At 39.9% G+C, this 25156-nt stretch overlaps 1 pseudogene; it reads left to right on the top strand.

The window, feature by feature from the left end:
• The first annotated feature begins 14172 nt into the window (after positions 1–14172).
• On the top strand, positions 14173–19540 carry LOC145895741 (uncharacterized; annotated as a pseudogene).
• The last annotated feature ends 5616 nt before the right edge of the window (positions 19541–25156 follow it).

The following is a 25156-nucleotide window of genomic DNA, read 5'->3' as shown; positions in this document are numbered from 1 at the left end:
GCCAAATTGTCAAACTGCTCCTGCGAAGCATCGGCTGCAAAGTCGGAAGCGTCAGTTGTGATTCGTGTAGGCGCGTCTGCCTTATAGGGTGAACAAGCAGCATGTTAGACGTAGTGAGTGCTCGTTTTGACGCAACAAATGCAGCTGCGCAATCCTCAGTCCATTTTAAATCCTTCTCTGTGCCTGCGAGCGCCTGGTGCAAAGAATGCAGCACCAGGGACAAAACTATTGTAGAAATTGAAAAGATAAAACAAGCCAATAAATCTTTTTGTAAAAACGTATAGGGAATTGCCTACGATTTAGGCGCATTTTTGTGGGTAAAGCTGCAGGCGTTACCAAATTATTTTATTAATCCTGATCAAACTTGGATACAAGAACCAACTGAAAGACTCCCCAATCCGCAGTGTTACCAATGATAAAATTTTTCCATCAATTTGTAATAAATTAACCACAAATTTAACCACAACATTGCAGGTTTTTACGCTTCTGCCGACTCTAAGTTTGTTTCAATGAACGTTCGTGTGTCGGTGTGTTCTGAGATATAGGATGTGAGCTTAAGTGTGATTGGGTGTACCCGCTGAGCACAAATTCTTACAAAGTTTGGTAAAATTTGACAAAAGGTGTCTGCACTCTTCTGCTGGATCTGGTTGAGTAAAAAAATTGACAAAAGTAAATACAAAATAGTCAAACCTACAAATGTGATAGTCTAAAGTTGGCAACAAAATAGTAGTTACAACTTTTCCATGTTTCTTGCATTTTCGCTGCTCACCTTCCTGTTATTGAACTAGCCTTGTGTCGGTACTTTCATAGAACTAGCCTACTATGAAGCATAAACTTCTTCATATGCAACTGTTATTAAACATTTCATTCCGATCTATTTTTAGCTTACAACTGCATTGTTCAACGCTATTTGTAGCTTAAACTATAAAACAATAGAATCCACTCACTACTGTTATCTATTGAATCTGTTATCTTCTGAAATACTGTTATCTACCGAAATCTACTGAATCTATCTACTGAGCAGACGATATCTATCAAGACTCTTGACTTGAAGATCGTAATGTACGAAACAACAGGGATAGTGACGTAACAATAAGAATAGGCTTCGTGAAAATTTTTTTTATTTTTTTTGAATCCAGGTTTTTGTGAAAAAAACGGAAGCCACTCTCGTACCACCTGAAAAACCTCCACGTACCACTAGTGGTACGCGTACCACAGGTTTGGAACCCCTGGTGTAAACAATCAAGTGGCCTGAAAATAAACAGATGTTGCGCTAATCATAAACTATTGAACCCTAAAGAACACGAAAGCAAATTCATTTATCAAGCTTGTGAAAGAATCAGCTTGCGAGAGTTCATTCGGTCGCTGAATTTTAGGCTGACCCAAAGGCATGTGCCTTGTTGATCCGCGACTTCTAAAGGCATCGCGAAGTAAGTTACATTGCAAGTTTAAAACATTTTATAGAGGAACGAAAAAAAGGGATTCACATACTTGGATGAAGTGAAAACATACTAACGCCTTTGACATCATAATACCTTGCCATAAAACAAAAACATTTCAGGACTCCTTCGATGCAGCAGTCCGGGTTGGTTAAAAGCGGGTTTTCATGCTGGTGTTTCTTCTCGGTTTCCGTTTAAAATTCGTCATGATTTACACGTAGGAAGGCAAACTGTGACAAGTAGCCTAAAAATACACATACAATGCGCTTAAACAAGAATAAAAAACAATGAAAAGCAAATTCGTTAATCAAGTCTTCTTTCGATGCAAGAAGTTGTTGTTGTTGTTGACGGCTTGATCTGATTACTCGGAACCCTATGTAATCTTAAAATCTTGGTTAGATCTTTTTGTTACCGAGCAATTGGAAGTAACGTGTAGAGTACGAATTTAAACCAATGACAGGTGTTTAAGAAACTCTTGCTATCAGTAAACGTATATATGTGGTGGCGGGTATGGAAAGATATACAGCGATAAGCAAAACATTTAGCATTTAGTTGCACAAATGTATCATTTGGCATCGCGATGGAAATACTTGATTGTAATTTTTGCACTACCAATTTTGTAGCAATATTTTTCGCCCAGTTTGTTTAAAACTGCTTACGTACGTGGAAAGTGGAGCCACAACTAAGACCTATTTTATTTTAACTCTGTGGAGCGAAAATTCATGATATATAAATAACTACTTTGGCTTATTCTTTCATTTTTCTTAGACAGAAAACAAATCTAGTTTGGCACCATGTGTATCAAGTGTCGCTTCTTTACTCTTTCGTGCCTTTATTTTGTTAATTAAATCAATCTAATATTGCTGCACAAAGAAGCAAAAAATACAAACGACATCCACAACAGAAAGGTGGAGAAAAATTTATAACCGTAAGTTTGTCTTCACTGAAGTTGAGAAAATTAAAAATACTCTTTTCTCCAGACATGTCCGTCAAACCAGGAACAAGTATTCGAGTGTATAGTCATCTTATAATCACTGAACCCTCAGGTCAACCAAGCAAAGTAACCCCGAAAATGCGCCAGGCAAAGTTAAACAAGCAAGAAAAAGGTATTTTCTTTAGGGCTCGTGGGGCTTGCTTTAAAGCAATAGGATGTATGGCTTCAGGAAAATCATTCAAGCCATAAAAAGTAAGCCTTTCACACAACAATTCCTTCGCGTCACCTCCACGCATGTGTTCTCTCATTTGGCCACACGCAAGAGCTGTCATAGAAACCACACATAAGCGTTAAAAGGCGATAAAGAGATACAACGACAATATTATGTGACAATGTTACTGAAAATGTAAGCATTATGGAAATAATTACCAGGCTGCTGGGTTGTTTATCAGTATAACATTTTGTTCAGATCGTAAAAAGCATACTGCCTATCAAATGTCACAAGCTACCACATTGTTTGTTTAAATATTGAAATTTCTCCTCTCTTGTAAGGGCGAAATTTAGGCTTTCAACAAATAAAGTACATGAATAGTATTAGAAAATTCTTTAAAGATCATGCTAGGAACATTTTTTAGAAGATTGATTAAAATTACATTTTCAACTTCAATTTCCTTAAAAAGTCGACTCCGTGCCAACGAAAGTTGCAAAACAGGAAACTTACATGGCGCAAATCGATACGCTGAAATTTTGCTAACGCTGTAGACAACGGAGAATTGTCGACTTGTCAACATTTGCTAGAATACGCAAAATTAGAACATTAAGAAGGGAAGTTGCATGACGGCCTTATAGTTACGGTACTGGTTTTTTTTATAAATTACACGACCCAAATGAAAAAAAAAACGGTGTGTACGCATGCGTTACCGAGCTGTGCGCAGTCAGTAACGATTTCATTAGCAAAACACAACCATCGCAGTTGTAACTTCCATTGTCCTTTTTCGCTGTAATTTAAAGGCAGAAAGAGTGAAACCATGTAATGAAGACTTGCGACATTTAAAAGCTTTCCAATGTGGGCTTTATATTGCTTATGTTAATTATATGCTTCAACAATCTCCTGAAGCTGATGTCACCCTGAAAAACCTCACCAACCACGCTCCTGCAAGAGTTAAGAGGCTACGTGTGTTTGCAGAAGGCTTCGAGTTGCTTGGAAGTGTTTACTTTGCTATGTATGCATCTGATCATCACACTGGGTCGTTGGAGGTTATGAGAAAATCAGCTGACAAATTTGATTCTGGTGTAAAAGCTGCCCTCGAACAACGGATTAAACAAGCAAGAGTGAGCTTCCAACAGACAATACAAGCATATGGAAGTTGTCTCGATGTCAGGGGTATTGAAAAGCCGTTGTTACGTAAGGCATGTCAGATAAAACTTGGAATGTTGGAATCTTCTTGGTCTGATATGGAAACCCAAGTAAAGAGTGAACAGGACCAGGAATATGATTGTTGATATTGAACTGTACATACTCAATCTTTCTTTGGCCGATTCTAGTTTGTGCCAACTGTTTTTTGAGATTCCATCGGTTTTGTTTTTGTGAACTAACGCTCATTGCTACATATCTAGGATTTGCAAATTGATCAAAGTGCTTGGTAACATATACGACCGACTGCGACATAATCTCTTTCGTGTGTGCGCGATTGCGATGACAAGAAGTGTCAATCTCTTTTTTGTGCACTTGGCCGTAAATTGATGCAAGAATGCCTGTAAATTTGTCATTTTTGCCTCTTGTAGAGACCTGTAGTAAATGTATACTTTAATCGGAAAGAATGACTGGAATTAATAATGTAGGCTACAAAATAAGTTATTGAGGGGCGCGCTCTACGAAGCAGTCCTATGTCCTATATTCACCTTTTTTCCAGGAAACACTCTTTCTACATTGCAAGTAGGCGCAATATCCAGTTTGCAAATAAACTTTTTTTTACAAGTTTTACAATTATATCCTTGGAAAAAAACTGCTTGTCATGAGCGCAAGAATCAATAGTTAACGAAAATTATATGACAATAAATAACGAGTAAATGCACGAATCAACTGTGGGAACTCCTTTTTACATCACCGTGATTCAAACCCAGGTTAATGGTATATGAGTCGAGCACTTTGTCCAAACTAGCGCCACTGCGATATGTTCGTTTCTCAAAAACTGTGGCGACGGCTTCCTGCACCAAACCAAACATTATTTTTTTCACTAGGTAGCGCGGCAGAGTGGGGTAAACCTTAAAGTGCATATGACACGTAAAAATAAAACATGCCACTAAGAAATGTTTTATAAATTTAGAACATTTTTGGCGAAAAAAGTAGCTTGATACGACGACTGGTTTTTGAGATACAGCTGATCAAAGTCGCACTTTTGCCGATGCGAACGAAATCGTGCGAAAGCGAGATATTGTTGCGTGACGTCATAGAAGGCGCTTCGGTCGTGCGCGAGTGCTGGCAGCAAGCCTTATGCGTAGGAATGGAAAACATTGTAAAACTGGTTTAAGCATAATATTGCATTAAACAGGGAACAAAAAGTGAACAAGTGCAATAAACGGATTTAGATGTTATTTTAAGCTGAAGACAGATGGCCGCTGTTCGACCAATTATGTCTTATTTAGTTGTGTAATGATAAAACAGTAACTGGGACAGGGTGTTCTTGTTGTTACAGCATTTATGATCGCTAACGTGATAGATGAACTTTTGAAAACACGACAGAGACAAACCGTTAGTTTAGCATTGTCGTTTCGTCCACTCACAGTTATGTCGTTTCTGCTATACCCTATAGTCTTCTGTTAATTAGGGACAAATAAGCATTTGATTCGTGACGTCACAATGACAAATTTTTGTGTGATGCAAAACCCTGTGCTGACCTTTAAGGTAACGTAATCTGTGGATTCTCCTACGTGTGGAACAATTCGATATATGCAAGAAAAGGCGCCTTCTCTTATCTAAACAATGCATTTTTTCGACGCAAGCGCCTTATTGATGTCCTTTTCTCCTTGGCGCAAAAGGTTTACGATTTTTGGTCGCCGTTACTTTTCGTGAAGTTTTCTACATTTTTTAGTTGACGTAGAACCGTTAAACTTTGGATATATGTTTGTTGTAGATGTACCTTTAGTTTTACGCAAAGTTGTCATGGCCGTGTCATATGCACTTTAAGCAGAGGAATACGACCAGACCGACGTCAAAACTGCTCTTGTTGGTCACTATATCCACAATCGTAAAGAAGCGATGAACGAGAAACCCACCGTAAATGAATGCTAGATACCGACAGCTTTGTCAAATAGTCTCTGCGCATTAAAGGGTTTGACGCCCAGTAACATACAATACGGGCAACATAAAAATTCCTGGAGAGCAAATATTACAATTTATTATATGACCTTTGGTTCGCTTTCCGTGCCACAGAATCGGGGAAAGCTGAATTGCTTGACTGCATCACCGAACAAACTTTAGTTTTTCCCCGTCGTTAAAGATTCAGGAATCGTAAAGACAAATCAAACAAATGTGTCGGCTGGAATTTGAATCAATATTTAAACTATAAATGGAATTTTTTTTGCAGCGGAACTCTAAATTGATATTACCACATTCAGTCCATGGAGTGTGAGCCATTCTAGTAAAGGCATTTAAAGCTGAATTAGCCTTGCGTTAGTATGTACTGCTTTAAAGCTAACGCTCATAAACCAAAGGTAGAAGCAGCTGGATCAAAGTGCCGCGTGAGTTTATATCCCGCTGTTTGACGCAATGTTTGTGATGAAACCTTTATGGATCATTACGAATGTTTCATCCGACAATGCGTTTGTTGCAAACCACCATAGTTGGATAAATTTATGCAATATAAATTGTAATTTGTCAGCATAGATAGGATTTACAAGTATCTTTACAACATATTTACAACACTGGATGAAAATGGAAAGAATGCACGAGGTAGACTTATGTTCTTAGTCGTGTGGAATCTTTTTGTCACTTCCATACAGGAAAAAAATGTGTTTCAGATAAAGCGATTCTGTGCCACCTCCATCTGGTGTGTTCCTGCCAACAAAACACCGCCACCATTAAAGACTCCTGATGATGTGAAGTTGTGTTTTCACCAATTGCACGATTACGTGGTTGTGAAAGATTTTACTTTACATGACCAAGAAGAAGAACAGGAGATTCAGAAAAACAAGTAATTTTTTGCTATTCTTTGCGACGTTCATAGATGAGACTTTTTATAACTTGCAGGTTGCTGAAGGACGTTGAAATCTTGCAGCAGGCCAGTCACGATCGCATTGTTCGGTTATACGGATACACAACATGGAGATTTTCACTTGGAGTTGTTATGGAGTATCTGCCCCGAGGAAACCTCCAGCAACTTGTTTTAAATAAAACGTTCAAAATGGACGACGTTTTGTTGTTGAGTTTTGCATCTGATGTTGCTGATGGACTTTCCTATCTTCACCATTCCACGAGTTACAAAATACTTACAAACAATAATCTCACACCAAGAAATGTTCTTGTAAGTGACGATTTTCGGTGTAAAATCAATTGTGTTCGTGGACTGATGAAAACGAGCGATAGAGACAATAGATTTTTGCCTGATGATGTCGTTTATGTCGCCCCGGAAACATTCAACAACGCCAACCTACCAGTCTCAAGAGAAGGAGATCTGTTCAGCTTTGGTGTGACTTTGTACACCATCACCAAACGTCAAACCCCTCATGTTGTAAACATACAATGGGATGAGTTTCCCGTTACTATAACGTGGCAACGGCCGTATTTAAGTTACAGGGAAACATCATCAGTGAAAAATGAGTTAAAATCTATAATGAGTCGATGTATGAACCAAGTGCCTTCAGATCGACCAAAAGCACTGGAAGTTAAACAATGTTTACAAGATCTTTTGAGTCAACATGGAAAGCTGGCAAGACAGAAAGTTCTGTACGAAGCCCAACAAAATTCAGTAGATATCGATTTGCCCTTCTATCCAGAGTCCTCGTGGTTGAATCTGGAAACATTGGCCATTCAAGGGAGTAAGTATTCTAATTTCTTCAGGGTCTATCATAACATTTTTCTTTCTAAAAGTACATATGTTGCAATTCCAACAACCAAAAAAACATTTCAGAATATTTTTTAAAAGCGACTGACTGTTTTTTCAGTTCAAAGACGTAATCAACCTTTAAAAAACACCAACCCACCAGTAGGAATTGCAACTGTCATTACTAGGCAAGCAGACTCTCTCCTTAGCGAAGGTATATATAATGCCACGTTAATACGGTGTTGTATAAAAAAAAAATAACTATGCTTGGTCGTTGAAGAGTATACAAGTCTAAGACATGTATTAACAAATCTGCCTCTTATTGTTTCAGATAACACTTCCCCCAAAACCGTGCATGGCGACGAAACTACAGCCTTGCCTTCAACATCAATCGTTGCCCAACCTGTTGCAGCTGGTTAGTTATTGTTATATTCTGTGTAAGTTAATAAACACCTAACGGATTACTGGTTTACAGATGAAACAGTACCAAACACTTCTGTGATCACTGATAGTTCAATGCAACACCCAAATACTAATGCTTTTGTTTCACAGATGAAACATCGCCAAATACTTCCGTGTTCACTTATAGTTCAACGCAACCCCCAAGCACAGGGTTCCTATCAAACGCAACATCAAACGTTTCACATGGTAACACTAAACCTTTATTTGATGACATATGTACAATGTGCATTGAAAGGCATCTAACTACTATTGCTTATGTTTTACAGATGAAACGTCGCAAAATACTTCTGTGTTCACTAATAGTTCAACGCAACCCCCAAGCACAGGGTTCCCATCAAATGCAACATCAACCGTTTCACATGGTTACACTTGGCCTCAATATGATGACACATGTGCAGAGTGTACTGAAACGCAACTAACTACTAATGCTTTTGTTTCACAGATGAAACATCGCCAAATACTTCCATGTTCACTGATAGTTCAACGCAACCCCCAAGCATAGTGCTTCCATCAAATGCAACATCAACCCTTTCACACGGTATACACTAGACCGCAATTTGATGATACATGTATAAAGTGTATTGAAACGTAAATAACTACTAATGGTTTTGTTTCACAGATGAAACATCACCAAATACTTCTGTGTTCACTGATAGTTCAACGCAGCCGACAAGCATTGAGTTCGCGTCAAATGAAACAGAAATGCCAGTACACGGTAATAACAAACCTCAATTACTTCTGCAAAATATACCATCTTAACGAAGTTATTTTGCAGATGAAACAGCGTCAAATACTTCCTTGCTCAGCGATATATCTCCACAACCTACAAGCACTGACTTCGCATCTAACCCAACATTGATGTTGACACGCGGTAGTAATAGTTTATTTGGGCCACAATGCACTGAATTTGTGAATGCATCGTGGGGGTTACTTACGTTTATGTTTTTATTAGGCAATTCTTATTTTTTGTTTGTTTTTGTTAATAACTGTTTAACCAGAAACATCAACGCACTCCAATGAAGGCTTCCCCCCTCCCAGCACAGGTTTTGACGCAAACAATCAATCGATTTCTTCACAAAGTACGTTTTATTTATGGTCAAATAAATTTTTTAAATAGCAAATGTAATATTTAAATTTACCTTTTGTGGCAATTATTCTTTGCAGTTAGTTGGAAGAATAATCATTCCACTGACACGAGTGCAAGCCATCCCGATTTTAGCTCAAATATCGACAATGAGTCAAAAGCAAACAATCTTTCAGATAAACCTTCGTTGCCACCCAGGACTGCAGAAATGTTTATGTTGAAAGGTACAGAAAATGTACAAACGTGCCAAATAATAATATCTGATAGCTAACTTTACGTCCCAAATGTTCTCGACATTCCTAGACTGATTTATTTTTAATCACTTGATCTTTTACGTCTCTTGTTTTCATGTAAGAAAGAGCAATTTATCAAAATGTGAACATTCGTGAAGAAGAATTGCAACCTTCAGATTCAGGTACTGCAACAATGTATTACATGTGCATAATACAATATGCTGAAATGCGGTTTCAAGGTAAGGCTATATAACTATAATGAACATTTCATATTTCCTCAGACGAAAGAATTTACGATTCACAGATTCCAAGAAAGTAAGTAAAAATCACATTTGACAAAAATTTAAAGATTACAACAAAAAATACCATTTTGTTCAATCTTCAGTCGTTCTTAGCCATAACATGCGAAACGCCGTGTTTATTTACAGCAACTCATAAAAAGTGTAAATATTAGCACAGCACGTTGATACCAATTTAGTGGTATGAGAAAAATACACCATTTACTAGTGCTTGCATCGCAATTACTTGTAAATTACATTGAAAATATACTGACAAGTTTCTTGTTTTTGTAAAATCAATATTTAATCCCAGGCAAGTGCAAAAATCGTTTGTTCCCCAGCCAGCAACAGCACAAGTAGGTTGTCCGCCTGCTTTACCTGCGCCAAGGGGTGTGCCAGAAACACAGAATAAGGTTGCGCAGAACCAAGGTATGCGATTTAATCATTTATTTGTTAAAATTGCGCATTTGATTCTAACCAATAACTTATTTATATACGTAAACTCCAATGGCTTTGCAGCCAAGCTGCAGCCTAGCTGCACCTATCATTAAGATGCTTACGCAAAGTATTTGCAGTACAGCGACTCCAAGCTTGACAAAGCGTTTTACTCACATATTTTCTGTACAAAAGTTCTCAAAAATGGCAGTCGAACTAACACAGCATGCTTTCAAGGCCCTTGCCAATACGAAGACCCATTAGAAATAAACGTGTACGAAGAAACCATCGAAGATGAAAATTATGACAATGTATACGAAGGTAAAAGTTCAGAGAGTAAAATGTTGTTGGCAACTCATCTTTTTACTGAAAAGTTATGTGCTAAAATGTGCTAAAATTCTTTTACGTACAACGCAACCTAAGATAAGAGCTTAGACTCACAAATACAGTTTTTTATTTTGTATTTAAATTGCTTTAAAGCCGTTGATCATACTGGAGAATCTATCGGTCAGAGCAATCCAAACCCAGGTAAAAGCATTAAAGTAACTTACCAGTAACGATGAAGACTTGCCTTAACGTGTAACTTTCACTTACTTCAGTAGGGCAAGAAATCAGGAAAACGGAAAATCAGTTTAAAGACACAGGAAACTTTAAACACTATGACTTAGAAGACGAACATGTTCAGAAAATAGTGGCAAAGTTTGAAGGTTGGTTACCAATACGAATAACGTGGCATGTTACTGTTTATCAGTTCCCAAGTGAACTCAATTTGTTTCTAGACAAAAGAAAAAAACAAACATTCACACAACAAAGGTAAGTTGCCTTCGGCATTACGTACAAAACGCTCATATTTAAGCTTCTACTAAAGATGCAATGCAGCAAAGAAATGATTTTATTTTGAAGTTACTCAGGATTAAAATAAAACTAATCTGCACAAACGGCACAGTCAGATGCAATTAATTGTCAAAAGCCTTAATTGTATTTGCATAATAAACTAAAAGTATTGCAGCACAGACATAAAAAAGTACAAACAACATTTACAAGAGGAAGATGGAGAAGAGTTTATACCAGTAAGTTGTTTGTTTGTTCTGTTAAAACATTTTAACTTCATATTAGTTTATTAAGACTGAAGAGGCGATTGTTTCCTCTACAAAGCAAGGTTTGTTATGTGATGTGAAATTAGGAAACACTGGAGTTAAAAATATATATCTTCTCTTCAGAAAGGCCGGTGAAACCGGGAACAAATATTCGAGTCTATGAACATCTTGTAAATAATGAATCTTCTGGACCGACAAGTGAAAAAAAAATTACAACATCGTCTAACAAAATTGGTAATGTGTTCACTGGCGTTTTTTTTTTATATATGATAGGCAACATGAAATTTGTAGGCAATTCCCTGAATGATTTATATGGACAAAAAGATAATTAAAAGTTTTGAAAATGAAAAATTCACCCAACAAGTACAAATTACTGTTTTCTCAGGTTAATTACAATAATATTCATTTTTTTCTACTTTAGGTCAACGAAAGATTCAACAGCCGAGATACTTGGACAGAGTACAAAAATACTTCAAATCTACTGGTAGGCACATAAATTTAACAGGAGTACCAAACTGAATCATATATTTATATCACGAACCTACATAGATGCCTGGGTGTACGCTTCTCTATCAACTAAAATTTCCTTGAAAAATCGATTCCGCGCCAAAGAAAGTTGCAAAACTGCAAACACAGACGAAGTGGATCGATACGCTGAAATCTTAGCAAACATCGTATACAATGGAAAAGGATCGACCTGTCAACATTTGCAGGAATTTGCAAAACTAGAACATGAAGAAGGGAAGTTGCATGACAGCTTGATATTCAGTATAATCGCATCGATCTGCTTCTATAAATTACACGATCCCAATGAAAAGCTAAATGGTGTGTACGCATGTGCTACCGAATTATACGCCCTGAGTAAAGACTTCATTGGCAAAAAACAAACATCAGTTGTAACTTCTATTGTCCTTGGATGGTTGGTTCGCTGTAAGTTAAAAATAGAAAGAGTGAGACCATGTAATGAAGACTTACGACAGTTAAAAGCTTTCCAATGTGGGCTTTATATTGCTCGTGTTAATTACATGCTTCAACAGTCTCCTGAAGCTGAGGTCACCCTGAAAAACCTCATTAACCACGCTCCTGCAAGAGTTAAGAGGCTACGTGTTTTTGCGGAAGGCCTTGAGTTGCTTGGAGATGTTTACTTTGCTATGTGTACTGACCACAACACTGAGTCCCCCAAAGCTGCCCTCGAACAACGGATTAAACAAGCCAGAGTGAGCTTCCAGCAGGCAATAGAAGCATATGGAATTTGTCTGGATGTCAAAGATATTAAAAAGCCATTCTTACGCAAGGAGTGTAAGATTAAGCTTGTAAAGTTGGAATCTTTGTGGCCTGATGAGGAAACCCAAGAAAAGAGTGAACAGGAGCACGAATATGATTGTTGATACTGAACTGTTGATACTGAACTACATACTCGTTACAACATAACGATTGCACACATAACTTAAATGTATACTTGGCAACGAACATGACTAACTACGACGCAATCGCTTTTATGTGTGAACATAAAGTAAAAGAAACATAGTTATTTCCTCGTTGTGTTACTTTATAATGGACTTGTTTATGAAACCCTTTTAACCTTCTACGATGTAGTATGCGCTGGTAGTTCCCAAGCAAAAACCTTCCATGTTGCAAGGATGTTTGTGTTGTGTGTTTTCCCCTTTTTGTGTTGTCGTATCACGTGCGGTTCGGTTATACAGTGAAATGTTTAGGCGCGAACCCTGTAAGTAATTTTCTAATATAACAAATCGAGCAGACTCTTCTTTAGTAAAAGCATGTCAACGTTTTTCTCCTTGTGTGTTAAGGAGTTGTTTCTTGTCATTCAATTTGAGTTCCCATTGCAAGGTACCCTACCTTTCTGCTGACTAGTGCTAAACAAAAAATGTACGGGGTTTGAGCAATGTTTGTCTTGCGTGAAATCCAACCGCACATAATATACTTCAATCTGAACGAGAGACAGGAGTTAATAATTTAACAGAATCAAGTCATGGGGAGGCACCAGTCCTCGCGATAAACTTCGCTGCTGTTTGATTGCACCACTGAGCAAAGTTTACTTTAGCCGATCGTCAAATTAATGATTGGCTTAACAAGCATTGTAGGGAGAAAATTAAACATCGACTGCGGTCTAGCTCAAAGACTTTTCAGCGATTTGCACCTAGTTTTATTGTTTCTAGTGTAAAAAAAAGCTGAGTAAACATTATATACCCTAGACAACTTCATGTTGCATGAGGTAAACTTATTAAATTTCTTGGTTTCTAGGTAAACTAGTGTGACTATGTAACAGCGAGTCGTAATAAAACAACTAGGTTTATTGCAAACATAATTCATCATTTTATTACCAGGAAAATCAAGTTACTTTTATAAGAACATAATTTGCTTCAGATCAGAACAAAAAGGCTACAGTGTGAACTCCATCCACCATTACAATCCCGTGATGATTTAAAATTGTGTTTTAACCAATCGTTCGAATACGTGGTTGTATAACCTTTCACGTTATATGCTGGAAAGGAGAGCACGAGAATAAGAGAAACACTTAATTTTCTGCCTTATGTGCAACGTTCATAACAATGGATTTATGCATGTGTAACGAATTTTATTGCCTCCACGTCACCTTACACTTTTGTTAGTTATTGTTTGTATTTCATTGTTTTCACCTTTCTTCCTGACACCTTATAATTTCACTGTTTTCTTTCGTTGTTACCACTTTATTTTTTGTATTGTTTTACCCACGTATATCGCTTTTAAGGCTCGCACTTCACTTTCACCACACTATTTTATTACCTTCGTCTCCCCTCCCTTTCCAATTATTTAATGCTCCACTTATTTTTTGTATGCCCCGGATGTGCCGCGTGTCGGGAAGGCGCATCCTGATTGGTTGGTGCTTTTAGTGTAACGAACGATTTCCCTAAAACGGGCGAGTCTTCTTCTGGGCGTCGCGTTAGTAACACCTCTAGTACAGTGTTGTGTGTGTGTAATCGAGATCTTGGCCAGTAACGTTTCGTATTGTTTTTATTCGCCTTAATTTAACACGACGTCCAATAAGTTAAATCAGCCTGGGTTACTTTGGCTTTGTGGTGAGCCGTTATTGCAGGGTTCTGGGTAGTATCAGAATTAGGGAGGCAGTTTTGTGCAAAGTACCGAATTAGGTAGAAGGGTTAAAATGTTTTAATGCAACCTCCGCCTTTACGGCCGGGAGATGACCTAGGACAGTATTTTAATGTATTTGAGTCCTATTGTACGAGCGTCGAGGCCTCAGAAGAAATGAAACGACACCTGTTCCTGGCAAGCATTGACAACGACTTGAAATGGACAACACAAGAAAAAGAGGCAAACTTGTTCGAGGTTTCCTACAAGGACCTCAAAGAACGCGCATTGCGCCAAAGGGCTACTGGTCAACACGCAGAGCGCCAACGCGCAGAGCTGATAAGGCGCGTGCAATTACCTGGCGAATCCGCACGTGAATTCGTTTAGGCACTGGGCGATGGTGCCTACAGCAACTCCGCTGAAGCTGCCCTTAAAAATGAGGTTCTGTACATTACCTTATTGCAAGGCTTGCAAGACCGGCGCCTCGCGGTACTATCCCAATCACCATCAAGTATGAGCGATCATTCAGAGCCGCAGCTCAAGTCGTTGTCAATACGCAAACACCGAGCTTTGTCCAAGTCGCTGCAGTAAACACCAAAGCATCAGAGATGGAATTAGTACTAAAAAAGTTAGAAGACATGGAGAAACGGTCCAAGGAAAACAACACACAACTCGAGGACACCTTAGCGGCGTTACAAGCTCAAGTGGATGCCATAAAGCGCTAACGACCACAATACAACAACGTGCGAGCACGGACTTGCTATGGTTGCGGTGGACTGGGCCATATGCGGCGCGACTGCCCGCATACGGGTATGCGCACAAGGGACGTCGACACGAGACTTCAAAACATGCCATGTACACCTGCGTTTTCCAGATCGATTCGTCGCGGACCGGAGATAAAATGTCACTTCGACTAAAAACGAATAGCTCGAGATGCACCCAAATGTTAGGCGCCAAAGTCGGTACAAAAACCCGCTACACCCGCAGCGCCGTTGCGGTTTGTCAACCTACTGGTCGGCCAGACGAGGATGTATGCGTTGTTGGACACCGGCTCCAGTGTCTGCTTGATTAATACCCTAAAGTGGCATTCCTTAAGCGCCGAGCAGCACGACCAGGTAAACAGGTGCTTAAAGAAGAACTTGGTCGGGGCCGGCGGACAGCAATTGGCGGTAAAAGGCTGCGTCGAACTTCCCCTTAAAGTGGGGGGATTGATGACTCGCGCGAGTTTTTACATTGTGGACAATCTTACGCACGACCTTATTCTAGGATTAGATTTCCTCTAGTCGAACAAATGCCAGATCTGCTACGAAGCCAACGTGCTAACGGCAGGGGATGCAAGCGTACCACTCTCGCATTCTCCGGTGCCGTTGCCACCACCTTCCGAGGTGTACGTCATCGACGATGTCACCATTCCCGCGTTTACCGAGGTATGTGTAACAGCAAACTTTTGCCAAAAGCCGCACACCAGGGAAACCTCTTTTCTAACTGAGAAGATAGACGGGTTTGTGGAAAAATATGGGTTGTTGACGGCTACGAGTATAACGATGGCGCAGAGTAACACTGTTGGGGTCTATGTCGCGAATTTGGGGGACGAAGCGGTAGAAATACCCAGCGGGTCAAGGATCGCCCAGGCATCGCCTGTGTATGCCTTTGGCAATGTCGAATGTCCAATTTCTGGCGCATGTGTTGTAGTCGATGGATCGTCGGCGAAATGTTAACACCCGGATTGTTTTGGCGGCTGTGCAGAAATTTGTTCGGTGTCGCCACACGAAACAGCGGATAACCGTGACCCGTTTAAGTGCATTATAGAGCAAGCTCAGATCGGAAACCACCTAACTGAAGAACAAAGAGAAGAGCTGTTTGCCCTTCTTCGCGCCAACCAGGACGCCTTCTCAACCTGTGACGTTGACCTTGGACGCACGGACGTGGTGCGTCACGTGATCGACACAGGAAATAACGATCCAGTGCGACAGCCACCCCGCCGCATGCCCCACCACAAGGCGAAAGTGGAAGAGATTTTGGCAGAAATGGACAAACAAGGACTGATTCGACCGTCCAAATCGCCGTGGAGCAGTCCGATCGTGTTGGTTCGGAAGAAATCCGGTGAGACTCGTTTTTGTGTCGATTACCGCAAACTAAACGAGCTAACTAAAAAGAACAGTTACCCGATCTCCTGGATAGACGACAGCCTTGACCAAATGTCGAACGCGGCGTATTTTTCTACGCTAGATCTGAAATCTGGCTATTGGCAGGTCGCTATGGATGCCTCTTCGCAAGAGAAAACTGCGTTTACCAGTCACGTCGGCCTGTTTGAATTTAACGTAATGCCTATGGATCTATGTAATTCGGCAGCGACCTTTCAACGCTTAATGCGCATGGTATTAAGCGGAATCGAGTGGCCTTAGCGTATTTGGATGACATTATTGTTTACTCCAATACTTTCGAGCAACACTTAAATCGACTAGCTGACGTCGTAGAGAGAATTCAAACCGCGGGGCTGACGTTAAAGCCGTCTAAGTGTTCGCTTTTCAAAGAAGAGGTGGCTTTTTTAGGTCACGTATTTTTCTAAGGACGGAACACGATGCGACCCCAACAAAGTACAGTCGGTTTCCGAATGGCCAACACCGCGTAATGTGAAGGAGATCCAGCAGTTTTTAGGCCTAACATCTTACTATCGCAAATTTATTCGTGACTATGCGAAGATCGCAGGTCCCCTCCACAGGCAGACAGAAAAAGGAAAGCGGTTCCAGTGGGACGACCAATGCCAGGAGGCCTTCGCTCAGTTGAAACGGTACCTTACGACCGCTCCGATCCTTTGCTGCCCTAACTAAAATAAGACATTCAGACACGGACGCATCCGATACTGCCGTGGGATGCGTCCTTTCCCAGGAAGTTGACGGTAAGGAGTGTGTTGTGGCTTATGGCAGCCGTACCCTAAATAGGTCAGAGCGCAACTACTCGACCACGCGAAAAGAGCTGCTCGCCGTAATATTTGCGACCAAGCTTTACCGTTGCTATCTCCTTGGTCAAAAATTTATGTTACGGACTGACCATTCCTCGTTGAGGTTGCTGTGGAAGTCAAAAGAATTGTACGGGCAATGCGCGCGCTGGGTCGAACATCTCTCCGCTTATGATTTTGATATACATCACAGGGAGGGAAGCAAACACCGTAACGCGGACGCACTTTCCCGTCTAGACTCCCTGGATGATGATCCAGAATGTCCATACAAGATAGCGGATGAAGGCCGAGGGATTGAACAGGTTAACGCCGTGGACTTGAAAGCAACCATCGGATATGAACAGAACGAGCTGCTGGAGCGGCAGAGTAACGACCCGGAGCTAGCTGCCGTAAGAGAATGGGTCAAGAGAGGTATACGCCCGAAATTTAAAGCGGTCAAGCGAGAATCCGCCGCGATTCGCCACTACTGGTCCCGCTATAGTGGCTTGTTACTGAAAGCGGACATTCTTTGTTGCCGCGGAAACTCCTCTTGGGAGGATGATTTAAAAATCGTTTTGCCGACAAGCCTTGTCGGGGAAGCGACGTCCAGCTTGCATGATGATGTACATGGAGGGGGACATTTAGGCATTGCCAAAACGTTAGCAAAAGTTTTCGAGCGGTTTTATTGGCATAAATGGCGCGAATCCGTCGAGACGTTTTGTCGCAACTGTATAACGCCCTAAAACGGGCGATTTCCCTAAAACGGGCGAGTCTTCTTCTGGGCGTCGCGTTGATGACACCTCTAGTACAGTGTTGTGTGTGTGTAATCGAGATTTTGGCCAGTAACGTTTCGTATTGTTTTTATTCGCCTTAATTTAATACGACGTCCAATAAGTTAAATCAGCCTAGGTTACTTTGGCTTTGTGGTGAGCCGTTATTGCAGGGTTCTGGGTAGTATCAGAATTAGGGAGGCAGTTTTGTGCAAAGTACCGAATTAGGTAGAAGGGTTAATTGGGGGATAACATCGCCACCCAAAAACCTTTAACCGCTTAATTGCAAAGCTGCCGAAATAATTCCGTAACACATGTTTAAGCCACCGTAAACCAAAAAGTGCGCATTCACAGGCCTGGGAATGCTAAAGTTCTACATTTCCTTTGATACAACTGAAAAAGTTTGAGGTGGAATCTCTGTGGCAGGTACTCCATAACAACTCCAATGAAGATCTCTATCTATGTGTATCCATATAACCCGACAATGCGATCATGACTGGCCTGCTGCAAGATTTTCTTGTCCTTTGGCAACCTTTAACAACCGTCTCGAACTCGTTTCCCGTCTTTCCCGGTTTTCTGTATTTCGACAAAAATGATGAAAAGCGCTATAATGTCGCCTTGGCATGATTTAAAACAAGTTAAAACGGCATAATAAACAAACAAAGCAACATTTCCCGTCTTTCCCGGTTTTCTTTATTTCGACAAAAACGATGAAAAGTGCAATAATGTCGCCTTGGCGTGATTTGTAGAAGTTAAAACGGCATAAAACACACATAAAGAAACATTTCCCGTCTTTCCTGCTTTTCTGTGTTTCGACATCTCAGTATTCAGACAGGTTGAAAAATTTCACGCTTTTCCCGTTTTTCTTGAAAGCTATATTTTCTCTTTTTTTGAAATGCGCAAATTTTCCCTTTTCCCGCTTTTCCAGTTTTTCCTGCGTTTATTGTTAATTTCCTGCTTTTCCCGATTTTCCGTTTTTCTGCTTTTAGTGTTACCCGCTAATGCAAGGTTAACGGTTTCAATTCATGATAGTATAAAACTAAATTTGATTGGTTTACTTTTTCCTCGTGCCTTTGTCACATACACAAATTTGGACATGATTCTTGTGCAATAATTTACATTATACACAAAAGGAAAGACGTGAATGGAGAGAAAGGAACAACTTCGACTCTTCCAAGAGCTGGAGGCGTAGGCTAAAGACGCCTGAAAGTTCAGACACAAAAACACCAAGACACTATCGCAGAATACAGTCTCATTCCGCACATTGCTGTTGGGTCAAGAAATGTAAAGTTTGCTATACTTCATGGTTATTTCAACCCCCGACATTTAGTGTGTAAACATCGACTGACCCATAACACTTACCAAATCAATACTCTTTACGTTCCCTAGGTACTTCCGCCGCTACAAAATCGTCAGTTCCCCTCCTCGGATTTTCGTGAGGGAATTCACCGATGAATGTTTAACCCCGGACCTTCTTACTGTCAGCATGCAACAGAAACCTGGTCCTCTACATTTCGCGTTAATGACGTCAGGGCAAAGCACGCCAGGCGTGAGCGATAACTCCGCCACAGAGACGCCGGTAGGTGGCAGTGGCGTTCGTCCGCTGGGCTCTCATCTTTTCTCGCCAATTCTTATTAATACGGATCTCAACAGAGCTTCCTGTAATGCCAAAGTGGTGGCACCCACAATATCGGTATTTACATATAGAAACGAGATGATACGGAGGGCTGTAATCGGCTAGTGGGAGGGCTGGCAACCTACACATTGCTTGGCCCTCAAAGCTACTTGATTCTTTAACCCATTCCAAAGAAATTTGAAGGCTAAGCCATTTCAAACAAATTTGAAGGCTAAGATTCTTCTTGTGCGAATGGGTGGGTGGGACAACTCATGAACTGCATCGAACACCTTCCTTTTGCCAGAACAGAGCTTTCCAACAGGATATATCACACAACAGCGTGTTTCCTGAATTGCCAATGGGGATATCTACAGATACAACCCGGTAATCGTTTGCGATAAGATTGTACTTCCTTGGTTTGTGGGGCGCATTCTAGAACCTCAAAATCAAGATCGAACAAAGGAACCAGCAGTAGGGCACACATGAAAGACCTGGAAAGTGCGTCTGCGACAGTATTCGACGCCACTAATTTGTAGTACATCGGTAGTGAACTCTGAAATAGAAGAGAGTTGACGTTGCTAACGAGCAGACTAAGGGTCGGCAACCTTCTTGAATGTGTGCGCAGTAAACTTGCGTGGCGAGCAGACCAAGGGTCGGCACCCTTCTTGAACGTGTGCGCAGTAAACTTGCGTGGCGAGCAGACCAAGGGTCGGCAACCTTCTTGAACGTGTGAGCAGTAAACTTGCGTAGCGATTTACATGGTCGTCAACCGCGAACCCTGCTGTCACTTTTCGCACCTCATCACAGCAGTGATCAACGTACGCCAGAAATGAATCAAGCCATCGGTCCGTTTGTGTATGCCTGCAACTACTCGTCTGGACCACAATGGCTACCTGGAAACATCATTGAAATACATGGCATTAAAAATTTCACTAGACAATACCCGGGACAATTTCAAAATTTTACAGCACAAGGTCAAAAAAAAACATGTTCGAGTCAAAATAAAAAGTCTGAGGCGAATGCATGAGAACTCTGATGCTGTAATGGATGTCCGATATTCAACTTTATTTAAGAAGTCTATACGTGTGGAGAGAATTTCCATTTTTTGAGGCGAAGGTCCAAAACATGTATCAGGAGGTTTTCAAACGGGGACTTTGAGACAAATCTATAGGAATGTTAACTCAATCATTCAACTTTCATTATCTCAAGTAATTAATGACACCTGTATTGGTTTTAACAGAATTATCCATAACTTACATCTTTGAGATGTGTTAATAAGCGGATATTGATTTTCTTTACCTTTGGAAATGCATCGAATATATAACGATTAGACGGAATATCAACTGCAACATCAACAGTCTCACATATCCGCATCATGTCCCCGATTTTAAAACCTTCCCCAACTTGCCTTTGTCAGTCGTTTCCGAGGTAATAAAAGTTTTCTATCCAGCCGTAAACATCGCATTCTAGCAATTTTGAAACTGACGTCATGGTTTTAGTACCGCCCACTGGCACTTGCGGCTTTGTGTGTGTCGACATGGTTGCTGACTAGTCGAAATCGCCGAGGCGAGACAAGTCAACAAGCAATTGAGGTTGGTTGAAATAGGGGATGTTTAATCAACACAATTCTGTTTCATGAATGTCGCAAGATGTCCTGTCACATTTTACTGTGAGGCAAAATTACCTTTTGAATTTTTTTAAACGAATACTGTGGTATGTAGTACGGTATTTGCATTCGAATTATATTAGTGAACAATTAAGACAACTTTAAACCCGTATTCGTAAAGCGGACATAACAGCTTTGAGAAACCTTACCAAATCGCCCAAAGCGCCAAATATTTGTTCAAATTAACAATTAGATAAAAACATGGATTCCGAAGCACCAGTTTTGCTGTATCGCCTACATAATAAAATTAGTATTTAAGCATAATGAAATTAAGAATTTAAAACCCACAGAAGAACATCCATCATCTTGTATGGATGTATAACTTAGCTTGACATCCGACAGATAAATATCACGTTTCTTGTTTTCAACTAGCAAGCCCACAAAGCTGACGTGAACTTGAAAATTCCTGGCCAGTCATGCGGAAACTGCCAGCATCAGACTCCTGGCAACATTTATTGCCAGTATTTGAATGCACTTTAGTCCGTTTACGGTAGCGTTAGCACGGTCGTCGTTGTGACGTAACTATCTTGTACAGATTTGTGGTAATAATTACCATGGAACAAAGTTTAATGAAATTGAGTTTATTTTCGTTAGACATGAATAGATAAATCTTATTCTGCTTTGTCAACCGTAGCCTCACATTTTGTTCACAAATATTTTTAAGCAAACTTGAGTTAAGCACCAAATACTTTGCATTTTAACTGCCATTAAATGGGTTTAGAAGTTAACACACTACCGGTAAGTTCTATTTAAAGTCGACAAAATGAAAGTTTTAGTTGCTGGTTTGCCAAAAACTGGAACTAAAACTATGGCTGCAGCTTTGAAAATCCTCGGTTATGAAGTGTATGATTGGATGGAGAATTTCTATTATCTCGGGACGAATGGCAGAAACAAATTCGAGAGGGTTTTAAAATTAAAGACATGAGACGAATGTATGAGAATGTTGATGCAGTTACGGATGGACCTTGCGATGTTTACTGGGAGGAAATATTTGATGCATTTCCTGATATTAAGGTGTGAAAATTTAAACTTGTCTTCTAAAAAGGGTACTGTATGTACATAACTGTGTGAGAGGCAAGCAGTATTGAAGTTGATGTCTCATCAGGCGAAATATGTTTTTTCCGTTTAAACATTAACTTGCGCAAAGGTGCTGATCCACCGGCTGTCAGGGCATCTTGTTACCAGCAGATCCATATTAGTTTTACTAATGTGCAATACATTTTCTATGTACAAATTTAAGTTGTATTTATGATGTCAGCAACGTCAAAATTATTTGTGCACCAACGTTATGCGATGACAACAAGCTGACAAAAATATATTTGTAGGTGTTTTTAACAACTCGTGAGAACAGAACTTGGGCGCAAAGCTACGTGAACCAAGTAAATATGTGGAGTAAAGATCGCCTTCTTCGACTCGCAATGGCGTTGGCGTACACAGGAGCAAAATTACATTTTTACAACGCATTGACCTGTAAATACCATTTTTATTTATTTATTTATTTCAATCACACCTTTATTGCATAAATTCACATGCAAGGAGAAGAATTAGCTATATTATGGTTGAGAATAGTTATGCCTAATTCTGTCCTGAAGGCCATCATATTGCAAGAAGTGGAATATGGCCAATTTGTTACCGAGCTGCACTCCACCAAGAAGCCTTGATGCGGTATAAAAGAAGACACGAAAGAAATATCAAGTTGGTTAGTTTAATTAACAGTTGCACACATTTGTAAACTTTGTGTAAACTTTGTGTAATTTTTTTTTATTAGGACGTTCATATGTTATCACTCTGTTAATTTTAAATCAACCTGAATAGAACAGTTTGACGAGGTATGTATCTGGGCAGTATATTTTGGATATTTTTCGAGCTCAGCTGATTAGTTGACATAACTTTCAGCATCTTAGGTTTGTTTTCCATTTTTGCAGATTGTACCGAAGATACAACTGTTGGTGTTGGAAGTAAAGGAAGGTTGGAAACCTCTGTGTGATTTTCTTGGTGTTCCAGTGAGAACAGACATACACCGTTAAGGCACAATTTATCTTAAGACTTTACAAAAGGCGATATTTTCAGTAAAAATTTTCTACTTAGTACATGCTACAGAACCACCCCACAGCTAGTTCGTCAATTGTGAACCGCACATAAGTCCAGGAAACATAGAAATATGTGCGAAGTTAACGTTGCAGCGTACCAATTGATTCCACCGGCACTTCTGCTGTGCTAAAGCTAAAGTATGCTTGCGTGTTCTTGCTGTATAGGTTACTAAGTTCGACTCCGTGGCAGACTTCTTTATTAATTGAAAGACACGATTGCAATACCAGGTGGCTTAAGTTTAATTTGTTTCAAGCGCGTGTAACACGTGACTGAATTGCAGCGAATTAACTATTAAAAGAAAAACGTTTACAGCGCGATGGCGAGAATAACAACAGGGCCGAGAGAGTACGAGCGACTAAGAGAGCGAACGATTACTACGAGGGCGTTTTATAACAAAGATTCAGGAAAAACGTGGTTGTTCAGCAGGGTATCAGCAGCTTGTTTTTAACTCTACAGGAAGGCTTAGCTCCGCCTGCATCCTTTCCGTCTAGTGTTCCAGTAATGAATTGCAGGAAACATGCAGCGTAGTCAGAACTAAGCCAGGGAAAACATGCGTGTTGCCACAACGTTCGGGTATTAACGCAACCACCTGTTATGGTTGGTCACATATTTGAATTATAATACTACACAAAATTGCACCTGGCTTATGCCGCTAACATTTACACGAATTTCTATGATCCGCACACATTTTTCTAACCACCCCATGGACGGGCGATTGGGATTGCCATGTTTTATGCGTGGCTATATTACTTGCATTTTCACGAAGTGTAAGCAATATTATAACTCCAACAATTAGTTTATTTCAGCAAAAACGTTGTTATGTACAAAGAGCATATTATATTTTTGCGGTATTTGCTTGAAGACCATGAATTTCGACATTTTAAGAGGTGTGCAGCATTGCCAAACCAGCTGGTGAAAGATATTACGGATCATAAAAAACAACGTCCTTGAAGACGAATGGCAAAAAATTGTTTGAAAACGTTTTAAAATGAATGGTATGAGACGAATGCATGAGAATTGTAATGTTGTAATGAAAAGCCAAGGTTTAGCTTTAGTGAAAGAAACATGCATTTCGTGACGTTAATACACTTACAAAATTTTGCAATACTTTTATTTCCAATTTTTTGAGGTCAAAATTTTCCTAACAAAATCATCGCAGTGTGTTGAAAAAGTGATTTGGTATACGTTTGTTTGTAAAAAAGGGGAGTCTCAATTTTTTTAAAGTTATAAGCAGACAGACCGCCGAAAACAATCATTTATGAAACTTCTAATTTGCCCCGATTTGCGAAAAACAGTGATTTCTAACTTTAATGAACCAGTGACGCACTCATCCAAAACAAAATGTTTTGAAAACGCACCCATACATTATTGACCTGATTTTGAGATATGAAAACCAGGGCGGTTCCTAGGAAATGCGGACCTGGTGAATACCTGCACTTCCTCTAAAAAGGGGCGTTATAATTTTCGATAGCCAAATGCAGGAAAATTACCGTTTTTATTTTCCTAGTTTGTGAATTTTAGTGACGGATTCACTACATATAACGGTAATTGTTACCTTTGTCAGCGCAACATCTAAAACAAAGCCTCCAAGTAGGCTTGCGATGCCCCTGAAACAAAACGACGCAATACTGCTACTCAGCGAGGCACAAATAGGAATCTCCTATTGTATAAGTTCAAACACACGTGTGGAATTTCTTGCGATTTTCTAAAAATAATATAAGGTCTTTAAAAGCTAGCCCAGTGTCACAGTCACCAGTTGCACTGATTAGAACTTAGGTAGAAACATCGGGTACACCTGTCTGCAGCTCTCTTTAGTTTTATTTGTTTTTTGATAGTTACTAATATCTGCAGAAAAAAACAACGCTACGTGAAATGAAAAAGTTCCCAAATTTATTTCAATTGCTCTACTTTGCAACATTATGGATACTCAGTCGTCGGTTTATTTGAGTACAATAAAGTTTAATATTTTTATGTCTCCATTCGCG

The sequence above is a fragment of the Ascidia mentula genome, chromosome 3, assembly GCF_947561715.1.
Source record: "Ascidia mentula chromosome 3, kaAscMent1.1, whole genome shotgun sequence".
NCBI lineage: Eukaryota > Metazoa > Chordata > Ascidiacea > Phlebobranchia > Ascidiidae > Ascidia > Ascidia mentula.
This window is presented reverse-complemented; position numbering and strand designations above follow the sequence as displayed.